The sequence below is a fragment of the Myxine glutinosa genome, chromosome 1 (genome assembly GCF_964187855.1).
Source record: "Myxine glutinosa chromosome 1, kmMyxGlut1.1, whole genome shotgun sequence".
Lineage (NCBI taxonomy): Eukaryota > Metazoa > Chordata > Myxini > Myxiniformes > Myxinidae > Myxine > Myxine glutinosa.
Genome location: NC_136261.1, coordinates 68,980,641 through 68,994,411, shown reverse-complemented (window position 1 = coordinate 68,994,411; position 13,771 = coordinate 68,980,641).

The window sequence follows — 13,771 nt, the reverse complement described above, 5'->3', positions numbered from 1 at the left end:
GAATGGGAGAGATAACACAAAATTACGATGTTGTTCTTGTAAATTCCTGCATGTTTTATGTGCCTTGAAGGAACAGGTGGATTCAACAATGCAGGTCCAGGCTCAGGAAAACAGATTTGGTTGGTACATATATTTTTTATTGAAAGGTGAAAAGTATATATTGGTTTGGAATGCTGTCAAAATGATGGGCTGAACTGATTGGATCTGCTTGGTGTTAATTTAAGGGCTGTTCCGATTATCTTTGTTGAGCACCAAAATCTGTCTATCAAATTTTGTCCGTGTCCATCACTAAGCTTTTGAGACATGCTTCACATTTAATGAAAGACACTAATTAAGCACTTTTTGGAAAGGCAATGGCAAACCACCCAATGTCATACACGATATTTCCAGCACGATTGTGGATTTGAGAATGCAAGTAACTGCTAATCTTGCCTGTCCTGTGTGCAAAATGTCGGACAGTGTTGAACAAATTAATACAGTAAAGATTATCATGACGTTTTTTTTAAATCCCAAAATCATAATGACAGGGTTGATGGATTGAAGCGGTGTGTGTTTCATGAACCAATGATGTTGTTCGTTGTTAATGGACAAGCTAGCGACGAGTGTTTGTGAGTGACAACCACCCTCTGATAGAGGCTCATATAAAGGGGATACTTATTGATGCGGCACCCTTACAATAGCTATTTAATGGCGAGGGTTGTGGTTTGACTCGATTTTGTGAAATTAACATTCTTTGAACAAGTTAAATGGTAAAATAATGGAAAAAATATATAATTATTTAAATTGGCCCCAGAGTGAGAACTCTGGGTATAGTTCTCAAGTCACTCTGGGTTGTGACTTGAATAATGAATTGGAGTTGTGACATGGAGTAGACAAATGGGAGGTTGCGATGTTGGTACCATGGATTCTATGAGACAAAGTACAGACAAATTTTTATTTCACTTCTAAAAAAAATAAAATAAAATGTTGTGGACATGGACCTGGGTTTTTTTTTTTTTTAAATTGTGGACAAAAGTGGGTGTGTTATTCAACCTTTTGGTAAGGATGTAAGGTAAAATTGAGTTATGGAATTAATTGCTTTAATGAATAATTAATCTTTCAGCATGCATAGGGTGACAAGACATGGGATTTTAATAGGATTTGTAATGGGATTTTAATGGGATAAATATATAAGATATTTGTTTTTTTGTCAAGAAAAAGTGACAATTAGCTGAGGAGTGACCGAGGGCCAAACTTTAACTTTTGACAGCAGACAAATTGTGTTCTGACAGCAAAAGACTTCCAAATAATATTTATGGCTGGATTGCTTCAAGAGAAATGACATGCTATTTATTTTAATAACTGAAGGAATTATAAAATTGCTATGAGATGAAATTATATTTTAGGTGTTGGTGTAACAGTAATTACCTAGAAAAATATATCTGAAGACTTACGGACATAATTTAGGCAAAATATGGCAGAATAGTTGTTGATAGTTTAGGCACATTTCAGAATGCTTGTTGATTTAAATTTCAAAGTCAAATTTTTACACCTTCAAGACTTCATAGCTACACTTACTTTCGGAGACTCATATAGGAATCTTGGACAAATGGAAGTTGAAGGAAATAAGAAATGGGGATCACATGATTTCACTCATATCTAATGGGACTTTATAATATTAATCTTTCTGTGTCACTAATAAAGCACAGAACATAAACAAAAATTGTTTTTAAAGGAATATAGTACTGATGAAATCTCCATGTTTTCCACATATAGTTTTGTTGAAAAACAGATGAAGATGAACAATTGACGATTATTGGAAAAGTTCGATCGGTCTAACTGTGGAACGTGTTATTAAATCAAAGGTAGAGGTTACAAAGAAACGAGGTGTTACTCGGAAACAACAATAGACAGCTAAGCAAAATGAGTGTAAAGACGTTGACCAACCAAGATGTTGCATATCTTTATTGATGTTGTGACTTTGTTTGTTTCATTTATTAAATGAAATTTTTCAATTGGATGTTAAAGCAACGAAGAGTTTTATGGGATTATAAGGTCATATCGTGACATCATGGAAAAGCTAATGTTAATTGTGGGATGTCAGAGGTAATGGTGTAGTTTAATGTTCACACTGTTTGGGAAAATAATGCTCGATGCAACATGATCCTAAAAAGAACCCATCTCTACATCTAAGGATCAGGGAGGGAAGGAATGGAAAATTTGAGGTATTAAAGTTACGAAACTCAAAATATCCAGGTTTGGATGTGCATTCATTAAAAAAAATAAAAAATTTGAGTCATTCATTGGTTTGATGATAATCCTAGGAATAATATTGCTAATAGTTTGTCTGAAGGCTTTGATAAATATTTGTCTGAAGCAAACAGCGACTTATAAGATGACAGAAGTGTGGGGTATTTGGCATCGCCAGGCTAGCTTATTGGTTTAGGAATGTTTAGAGGTCATTACAATGTGATAATTACTTGTGTGTAAAATTTTCATTTGTGAAATTTCATGAACAGATATGTGACATGGCTCTAATTTGAGTGTGTATGAGAAAATTTGTTGCAGGATTCGTGGAATGTTCAAGGTCAGACATGATCGTTGGAGAACTTACAGTAAATTTGGGAAAAAGAAGTGAATTTCCATAAAATTTTCACAAAAGATTTTCATAGGAAGGAAGAGAATAAACTTGAATTGGAAATTCTGGAAAATGAAATTAAAAGACCCGGTATTGGACTAAATTATTGGATAAAGTTCAAGAAATCCCATACTTGCAAAATGTACACATGTGTTTAGGGGGTCTAGCAAAATGTACAGTTCTATTCATGGGGAATAGAAGTGAAAGACAATTTTCGGAACAATTTATTTACCAGTTAATGGGAATGCTATGAAAGTCGCATGAAATTTAATGATAACATCACTCTCACACGGAAGTCATAGGATGATCACGTGGGCTTTTGGATAATTGGCATTGCTTATCTGGCATGTTGAAGCTGAAGGGAAAGGTGTATGCTGCATGTGTGAGAAGTGTTATGATTTATGGGAGCGAGACATGGGTAATGAACGTAGAGCAGCAACAAAGGCTGGAAAGGGTGGAAATGCAAATGGTTCGGTGGATGTGCGGAGTATCGTTGAGAGAGAGGAAGACAAATGATGAATTGTGAAAGATGATGGGAATAGAGCCTGTGATTGATGCTGTGAAGAGGAACAGGTTGAGATGGTTTGGTCACGTGTTGAGGAAGGATGAAAGTGACTGGTTGAGAAAAGTGATGGAAATGAATGTAGAAGGAAGTAGAGGACGGGGAAGACCGAGAAATACTTGGCTAAAAATGGTGGAAGAAGAAATGCTGGCAAGGGGGTTAACAAGGAGAGATGCAGAAAATAGGGCAAAATGGAGAAGATGGTCATGGGGAGCGCAAGGCTAACCCCTGCTCTAGCAGGGAAAATGGCCTTAAAATGCATGTTGTTGTTGTTGTTGTTGTTGTTATCTGGCATGTGAAAATATGTGTTATTGAGCTTGGCGTAAAATTTTGTGGAGAATTGACCAAGGAAGGTAAAAGGGAGCTGCACATTTTAATAAATGATAGACCAGATTGGAAAACACTGGATAATATATTGTGGGACAAAATCGTTGGTCTAAATGTTAACATTGTGTGTGGTTCTAAAAATTAATAGGCAAATATTGATGAGCAGACTTTAAAAAATGACACCAACCCTGATATGGGAAAATAATAGAACAGAAAATTGGCAAAATTGATAAAGACTATGTATTATTATGATGTTGTGTAAGTACTAATGGTTTGTGGTCACAAATTCAAAGGAAATGGAAGTTATGTCTTTGGGAAGTTTGCAAAATTTGTGAGGGATCGTGCATGGGTTCAGGAAAGCATTTTTTCAGTTTAATGGAAGTTGGATTTTGTAAAATATACACAGACATATGTGGGTACAGACATATATTAGGGGTAAATTGACAATTTTCTGATTGGATTAAGATATGAACATATATATGGTTTAATGTAACCACAGTATAAAATAATATACAGATTTGGGACATTTTGTAAACTTTTTGAATAATGAGAAAAGTCATAAAATTCATTTTATTTAGTGAATGGAAAATATTTGGGTTACAAGTGAAGAAGCATGGTTAAAATTACGATCTAGTGATGGCATGGACCTTACAAAACAAAGGGTTATGAAAATGGTCAATCATTAGTACTGTACGTTTTATTGCAATAGATATTGTTACGCAACCGTGATTAACACCACAGTTACGGATGGCCGATTGCGAGACTTTACACTCCCGAGGCGAAAACTCAATGGCGGATTCAAACTCAACACAAAGTTAAACGCGCGGAAGGGCAGACACAGCAAGCTCCGCAGCCCTATCTATTAAAATGAAACACCCAGGAAAACTGCGTTCAGATATATACAGAAAATAATATAAGGATTTATTATTTATAAGTAAAGACAGTGAAAAAGCCCGCGCCGGTAATACTAATAACTCGAATAAGCCTAAATTGGGATCCCACACACAACAGATATCAAACACGATACGAGGGAGGTGAATACGAAAATAACACGTCTTTTAGTTTTATGCAAAGTGTATTCGCGGGTACGGCCTTATCTCGTCCTTGTCGTCTTGGTGACCGCCGTCCAACACCCGGCTCCTTTCGTCCCGCGGCACGCCTCACTCCAAGTTCCACGGCCCCGCGGCCCTCTCCGTCCGCCTCCAAGCACCACCAGGCCTCGTCGGTTCAACGGCCCACCCACACCACGAGCTCCTTTGCTCCAACGGTCCAACGCAGGGCTGCACAAAGCAAACGAACTCCACTTGACTCGACTCGACTCTCTTCGGGAGTGCTGGCAGCCAAGTGCCTAGTGCCAACTGCCAACTGCTGAGTGCCAACTGCCAACTCCAACGAACTCTCCCTCAAATGGCGTCCGACCGTCGATAATATCTCTCGCCGATGACGTCACATTGGCGCACTCCTCAGCCAATAATAGCCTCCCAACTCGCCGGCTCGCCCAGGTCACGCCCTCTGCGGCATCGCTCCATTCTCCCGTCCCCGACCCCGCGGTCCTTGTGTTATAACACGTGCCAGGCGAGGTTTGTAGGCCTTCGAGGTGTAAACGGTGGCGGCCAATTGTGGCGGTGTTTTTGGCCTGGTTTCCTGTCCATTTGTTCCGAAGTCATTGTCAGGGAAAGGAATTATTTAATGTTGCGCTAAGGACCTAACTAATGTTTATGTGGTTTGCAGTGCCATAATGGACAAAGGTTTGACTACTAGGTGAAACTCACAGGGGCGTTACCTTTAATCCCTCACTATTTAACACTCGAACCTCCAGGTAGATCCACAATCATACATCTTCCCCCGACAAACGCCTAAACATCAAGAACTTATTACATGTAGAGTCCCTGTCACAACAGCCGAATACCTACCTATTCAGATCTACCTAGCTCTAGATGTTGCTCTACCAAATTCATAACACAGCCCCCCCCACCCCCCCTGGAACCGTAGCTCCTGCAAGGTTCACCGCAGGTGCTACCATTCCAGCCTTAACACTTACTGTCACACACTTAATTAACCTATGAAATAAATCAGGAAGGGCTGTGGGAAGTGAGTCGGACTACCTACCTACACTTCCTTAACATGCTGAACCCCTTAACCATCATGCAAGTATGTACATTTTCTTCGTTGTTCCTGTGGAGGGAGGAAACAAACAACACACAACACTAACTTAACCACAAAACTTAACCATCTTTCCAAAACTCAAAACTCTAACCTTTGTACATACCCCGGTCTACAGACCGCGTCCCCCGGTGGATGCCACAAGACACAACCTTACCTGTGGGGCCATCCCCAATGCATCCCCCTAAATTTCCACGGGCCCTGTCCAGATGTTACAGGTGAGTGACACGGCTCGGTGGATTTCGCCCACATTCATGCAACACAGACCCCTTAACCACTCATTCTCATTCCATAGGTCATCAAGGCATTTCAAAAATCAACAAAGCACTTATTTCAATACACCCCCTGCAGGACCATGGCATTGATGTCATTCACGTGTGTGTGCATTCCTCAACTAGGCAGCGGGGAGGTACCGCACAAAAAGATGGTGGGGGCGCATCAGGCTGTGGTGCCTGCAGTCCCAAAAACTAGTCAACCGACTTACAAGTTCATTGCCCCCCCCCCCCTTTTACCTCTTGGCCCCGTGACAGCCCAACAGCCCCTTTCCGCCGTTACCTCGCCGGTGAGGGTCTCCACACACACCAGGCTCCTTTGCCTCCTGCTTTCGCGCAGCAACACGGGTCACCGGGGGACTTCCTCACCCCGCGGCGCCCAACCAGACCCTCCACCGACGAGCTCCAATTTCCAGTTACCACCGGCTGCCAGGGGTAATTGCCGCAGAGGGGGGCCCGCAGGCATCGCTCCTCAGAGCTTGCTCTGTACCTGCGGACACACACACCTTCCCCACCCACAAGACCCCAAAACACACTTCCTCCCCCGCTGCCATTCAATTCTCCACACAACTCAGCACAATTCAGTACAATTCTTGGTGTAAAAGGTGTTACAAGGCTTGCCATGGCCTGCCACATGTGAAATCCCCCAGTTCACATTTAAACCATCACACATTTCCAAAAGCACATTTCCAAAAGCACAAGTATCACCCCTCATTATCTCCAATAATCATCACTCACTCTCCAGGTTCCACTCTCACGACCACATCAAAACACCTAACCACAATACAAAAACATACGCCACCCACAAGACACTGTGGCTCCCATTCCATCCCCTCACCGGCCATGTCATCACTCTCACCCGCCTCCCAACTCCAATTTACATGTCCCCAATTTCCAAAGCAAGTCCTGAAGCCTGGGACAGTACTCCTCAAAACACTCACCTCAAGTGCAGGTAGTTGCAGGTTGGTCAGGTTCAAGAGTGTCATCCACCACAGCCTCACAAAATTCTCCCTCAATTTTGCATCTAACCCTTAGATTACCTGTGCCAATTTGTCCGCAATTCACTACTTCCACCAAAGGAGGGCGCTTCTCCACACACTTGCCAGCCGAGCATGGCCCCGTATGCTCGGCTCGTTCTAGTTTCCCGCACACTCTACCGCTATTGGCCCAGGCGGAGGTGGTGGTCCTCTGTCTGGCACCTGTGGACCTACTGGGGGCCCCCTCCTTTCTGGACTGCGAAGCCTGTCAGGAGGTGGGGGCCCATATGGTTGCCGACAATTCCTCTGACTGTGCCCTCTTCTCCCACATCTAAAACAAGTCCCCAAGAACGGACCCCTCTGGTAGCCAGGCGGAGCCCCCCTTTCGCCCGGCCCAGCCCGATAAAAATCAGGCCGTCCCGATGGCCAACCTGGACCACCCTGTCGTGACTCGCTCCCTGCAAATTGTCCCCCCATCAAATTTGTCAGCTGGCGGCTGATTCCCCTTAACATTCGCCCGATGTCATCCTCTGGCTTTTCCTGATCCCGCACCTCGGCCTGCCGTACCGTCACAGGTGCCCTCTCCGATGCACGGTTCGACCTTCTCAAAAAGGTCAGTCTCGCCGCGCATTCCGCTGCCCGGTGCACCGTGGGTGGGTCCTGTAACTCCACCAACGTCCGGACCTCAGGATCAGGGAGAGCCGCCATAAATTTTTCTATCGCCAGCTTGTCCCACGCCTGTGCTGGTAGGTCCCTGTATGCTATCCTCACAGATTGGTATATATCCTGGGCCAGCTCCTGCAACGTCTCATTAGGCTTTTGCCTGCGATGCAGCAGCTGTGCCCTGACCAGGTCGCACCTTGCGCCTGTCCCGTACCTGTTATTCAAGGCCTCACAAATGGCCTTGCTGGTCAATATTCCCTCTGGGACTACGTTTAACACGTCGGCGGCTGACCCCCGCAGTGTCGCCACCAGATTCCCCATGCGCTCCCGCTCTCCCCAACCATTGAGCTGAGACATGCACTCAAATTGTGTCAGGAAAGCCTCGAGGCTCCCTGATCCGTCAAAATGTACCAGGGGGATTGTTTTTCCAGAGACTCTATTCCCCGATTCCTCTCTGTCCAAATCCAGTCCGGGGCCAAAACACCCCCCCAACTGGGTATTCCGTTTCGGAGCCTCTGGTGTCCAAATGTGGCTCGTGGTGAGGGTCTCCTGGGTCACCTTAATCTGGTCCTGAAGATGTTTAACCGACCTACTCACCTCTTCCTTCAGGCTCTCTTGAACCCGGCCAACCTCCTTCTTGATGGTATTGTCCCAGATCTCCAGTCGCTCCTGCATAAAATCACTCACCCTTTCATTATCCATTAGTGGCCCCCACAGGCCTTTCTCAATTAACCCTTGCTCCTGCTCTTTTATGCGGGTTTCCAACCCCCTCACCTCCTCGGCCAATTTGCCCCCCTGTCGGTTGAGCAGTCCCCATTCCTCACTCTGCTGTAGCATTCTGGCATCCACCCGGCCCCGATAGCCTTCCAGGTCCCCATTTGCTTTATCAATTCGACCCTCCAACGCTTCCCCCCTCCGGACAGCCTGGGTCACGCCCTCCTCTATTTTTGACATTAATTCTGTCCGTATCGATTCACTTGCCACCCCTATGGCTTTTTCCATCTCCCCCCCCCCCCTAGTTTCTACTTTATCCTCCAATTCCCCCAGTCTGCCCGTAATTTGGTTTTGCACACTCCCTTCTATGCCATCAATTCGTTTCCCCAGCTGTTGTGCCATTTCCCCAATTTTTCCTTCCAATTTTTCATTCCTCTCTTTCATTTGTTCATTCATTCGTTCATTCACTTTTCCCTCCAATCCCTCAATTTTGCTGTCCATCCCTTCGATCTGTTCTTTCAAACCCTCCTCTAATCTACCCATTTGCCCCTCCATGTTTTTTGTTTGGGCATTAATTTTGTTCTCCAATTGCTCGTTCTGAGCATTCATTTCCCCTTTCAATCCATTAATTTGGTCACTCATGTCCTTCAGTCCTTCCCTCCATTCATTCCCCTTGGACTCCATTTTATCTTCCAACCCGTCAATTTTATCATTTATTCCCCGAATTTCTGCAAGGTTTCGCTCACCATCGGCCCTCTGAGCTTTTATTAAATTTACTATGGTCTGGAGATCTATCGGGGCCGTCCCACTTGTTCCCGACTCCCCGGTAGGGGAGGGGCATAAGTTGGTGCTCGGGACGAGGGAGGTTCCAAGGCTCACCTCTGCATCAAATTCCCCTATTTCCGGCTCACTCCCAACGCTGACGGAGGCCTCGCTACGCACCTCCATTTCATTGACCTCCGACATCCGCTTTTCGGAAGGTCGTTCCCCGCGCGCGTATTTATTTCAATTCCAAAAACACAATTTAAATTTGACGAAGACGCGATATCGCGCTCCGTATGCCCAATTGATTACTAAATTTCTCTGCCCCCCTATAAAAATTTTGCGTTCGAACGTCGGGCACAATGTACGCCCGACCGTGTCGATGTCTCGCCGCGGACAAAAAAATTTGTCCGACGGGTTCGAATCCTACACTCCTGACACCACTTGTTACGCAACCGTGATTAACACCACAGTTACGGATGGCCGATTGCGAGACTTTACACTCCCGAGGCGAAAACTCAATGGCGGATTCAAACTCAACACAAAGTTAAACGCGCGGAAGGGCAGACACAGCAAGCTCCGCAGCCCTATCTATTAAAATGAAACACCCAGGAAAACTGCGTTCAGATATATACAGAAAATAATATAAGGATTTATTATTTATAAGTAAAGACAGTGAAAAAGCCCGCGCCGGTAATACTAATAACTCGAATAAGCCTAAATTGGGATCCCACACACAACAGATATCAAACACGATACGAGGGAGGTGAATACGAAAATAACACGTCTTTTAGTTTTATGCAAAGTGTATTCGCGGGTACGGCCTTATCTCGTCCTTGTCGTCTTGGTGACCGCCGTCCAACACCCGGCTCCTTTCGTCCCGCGGCACGCCTCACTCCAAGTTCCACGGCCCCGCGGCCCTCTCCGTCCGCCTCCAAGCGCCACCAGGCCTCGTCGGTTCAACGGCCCACCCACACCACGAGCTCCTTTGCTCCAACGGTCCAACGCAGGGCTGCACAAAGCAAACGAACTCCACTTGACTCGACTCGACTCTCTTCGGGAGTGCTGGCAGCCAAGTGCCTAGTGCCAACTGCCAACTGCTGAGTGCCAACTGCCAACTCCAACGAACTCTCCCTCAAATGGCGTCCGACCGTCGATAATATCTCTCGCCGATGACGTCACATTGGCGCACTCCTCAGCCAATAATAGCCTCCCAACTCGCCGGCTCGCCCAGGTCACGCCCTCTGCGGCATCGCTCCATTCTCCCGTCCCCGACCCCGCGGTCCTTGTGTTATAACACGTGCCAAGCGAGGTTTGTAGGCCTTGGAGGTGTAAACGGTGGCGGCCAATTGTGGCGGTGTTTTTGGCCTGGTTTCCTGTCCATTTGTTCCGAAGTCATTGTCAGGGAAAGGAATTATTTAATGTTGCGCTAAGGACCTAACTAATGTTTATGTGGTTTGCAGTGCCATAATGGACAAAGGTTTGACTACTAGGTGAAACTCACAGGGGCGTTACCTTTAATCCCTCACTATTTAACACTCGAACCTCCAGGTAGATCCACAATCATACATCTTCCCCCGACAAACGCCTAAACATCAAGAACTTATTACATGTAGAGTCCCTGTCACGACAGCCGAATACCTACCTATTCAGATCTACCTAGCTCTAGATGTTGCTCTACCAAATTCATAACAATATGTTATGATATTGTGTTATAATTAAGGATATAAACGAGATGTAGTGGTAAATCTTTAAAAAGGGAGGAAAAACACAAAATGTATGAACTATTGGGCATGCTGTTATGTAGTTTAAAATAAATAAATAAAACGTGATGTTACGTGCACCAACACCATACATTTTGATAACTTGGGACATCTACATACCGGTGTCATTTGTATTCACTAGTTAAAGTGGAAATACGAAAATTGTAAAATTTGATGATAAAACTAGGTTATTTTTCTTGTACGAATAATAAAAAATAAAGGGAAGCATCCAGTAAAAGGATGTTCAAGTGAACTTTGTGCTGTGAAAAGAATGTCAAGTTAATGGAAGTGTTTTGTTTGATTAAATTTGTTCAATTTGTGTTCAAATGATCAATTTTTATCACAATTCATGATAAATTAATGGAATTAATGCTCCAATTAATGGAATGAAATGTGAATCTTGAACCAGATGGAAAACTGGCCTAACTGAAGGAAGAGTGGAATTATGTGATATTTATAGTATTTTTAATGAATGGTGTTGATATTTTATAAGGTGGATGAAAAGGGAAGGAAACAGTGCCCCTGGGGGCATGCACCTGTTACATATTCATGCACCTGTTACATATTCATGCACCTGTTCCATAGCTACTATCTGTCCTTTGAATGGACTGTTACAGATGAGAAGTACAATGATATTGTAATCATTGTTGAAATGTCACAAATTTATTTCTCGGATTGAAGGTTATTTGAGGTCTAATGGGATTAATGTGTATGTGAGGAACATTTTGAAAAGAAATATGGATATATGGCATTACTAAAATAAAAAAACCAAGCAATTGAGAGTTCTTGGGTTAATGGGATATAAATAAATGCATCTACAAGTTGATGGTTTATAAAAAATTTAGTTCTGGATGATACTTAAACGATGAACAATGTTGGCAATATGCAAAGAATGTGACTTGTTATTTTTTTGGGAAAACATGTTTAAAATAATTGGCTAAGTTTTAAAGATGGAGATGTTTTACAGAACTCTTATGATTATTTATATGAATAACGGACTATTCCATGGCGAGAGAAAATGGTTGATATTAATAAAAAGGAGAGGAGGAAAATACAGATCTTGGCAACAGATTTGTAAAATAATGAATGTGAGATAATGAAAATAATGTGAAAGAAAATTGTTAAGGATGGGAAAATTGAGGCCTATTATTATTATTATTATTTTGTTTATTTATTATAAAATAAAGAAAAAAAAGGGAGGTAATGATGATTTCAAGGAATTATGTGCTGAAAGTAATGTGAATCATATAATCATATAATTATGTGTTTCAGACATTTTTTTGTTGGAAAATTGATACGAAGGAGATCTGTGATAATTATGATAAGAATACATAAATGGTTAATTTTGGATTCTTGCTTTGATTTGATTTGCAAAAAGATTTTGCTGATGCTTGGTTGAACACTTGTGAATTACACGAGACATTTTGGAAGTAAAATATGAAAGTAAGGTTGATGAAAGAAGACGAATTATTTAAAAGTTACAGTAAGATTGATTTCCTTCTCACCTTCTGGTGAGAGGACCACATGATTGTGCAAATGTTGATGAAATACATGATAAGATTTGAGATTTGTGGGTGATAGAATTTTGGGTGTTTTTTTGTGAGGAAAAAGGGAAATATAATTTTGAAGATTTATTGAATACATTCATATGCACTTTGGTTATGCTTGAAACATGTACACCCCTGATTTAATATGTTTTGTTCGGGTGTTACACATGAAATATAATCTTTCAAATGTTCTTGGGGAACTTGTGAACCAATGTAAATTGTTATAAGGTTGGACATAATCGGGATATTGATTACATTGTCAGTTATAATGTGTTAATTCTATGTTTTTAAAATGATTTGCTTGATCCAGTGTGTTGGAAAACAGGCTCTGGTGTGGTTAAATGAAAGAGAGTAACCCACATGTAAGAATCAAAAAGAGGCTTTGGAAGAGTTACTGGAGATTTTGATTAGTGAATTTGGCTGGCTCAAGATGAAATTATTATGGCATGCACCTCCAAAACATGGAAAGACAATTTCCTTTGGAAAATGGAAAATTGTGGTTCACCTACCCTTGCTGGAGTTTCAAGATGACCATTTGCCTGAACCACATTGTTATATGTGGGTTGAAAGCAACCACCTGCTTCAGTACACACCTGTTTTGGAGCTCACATCAACCTCCAAAGTTTCTTCTTCTATTGGCAGGGCAAACTACAGCTCCTGCCTGATGTTCCAACATGACATCACGACTTTGCTGATTGCCAAAGGAGGGTGAGTCCTGGATGGGACTGCTGGACTGTGTTGGACACTGGGCCTTCATGGCTCTGCTGGCTGTTTATGGTGTGCATCATGGATCAATTGGACATCATGATCCTGGAGCCTTCATCGATGCACCTCCAGCTTTGGTCCTCACCTCACACAATTCTGCTGATTGAGCTGGATTTGTGCAGCTCCTCACACTCTCTTCTTGAGAGGGCAGGTCAGATGAAACTGGACGACAGCCTTGGTGAAGATCTGCTAATGCTTGTTGCAAGAATGGCAGTGATGCTGCCTGCTGTGCAGGGTCGTTTTGTGATCTTGCCCATCCACAACCATGTTGGTGATTCAAAATGCAATGGCTTGTGTGCTGCTGAAACGTGGCAGATTGTGCATTGCAAGATACATAGAGGATTGTGACCTGAAAGGATCACTCCTTGATGACAGGAGCACAGAGTTCCAGCGTTCATTCTGCTGCAGAGGATCACTTGAATGAAAGAGCTCTACAACAGACTAAACTCTCAACGACGGAGGGATTCAACAAGCAAAACGATGCCGAATAACAAACAAACTTTTCCATCGGGATGGTGTATGCATGCCGTAGGTAGAGCAGGGTTAAAATTCTGAATGATTGTTCCTCAAAACAGGGTCAACCTGTGACTGAGATGATTAAATTGAACACTTCTATGTTGTGGTCCTGGATACAGGACC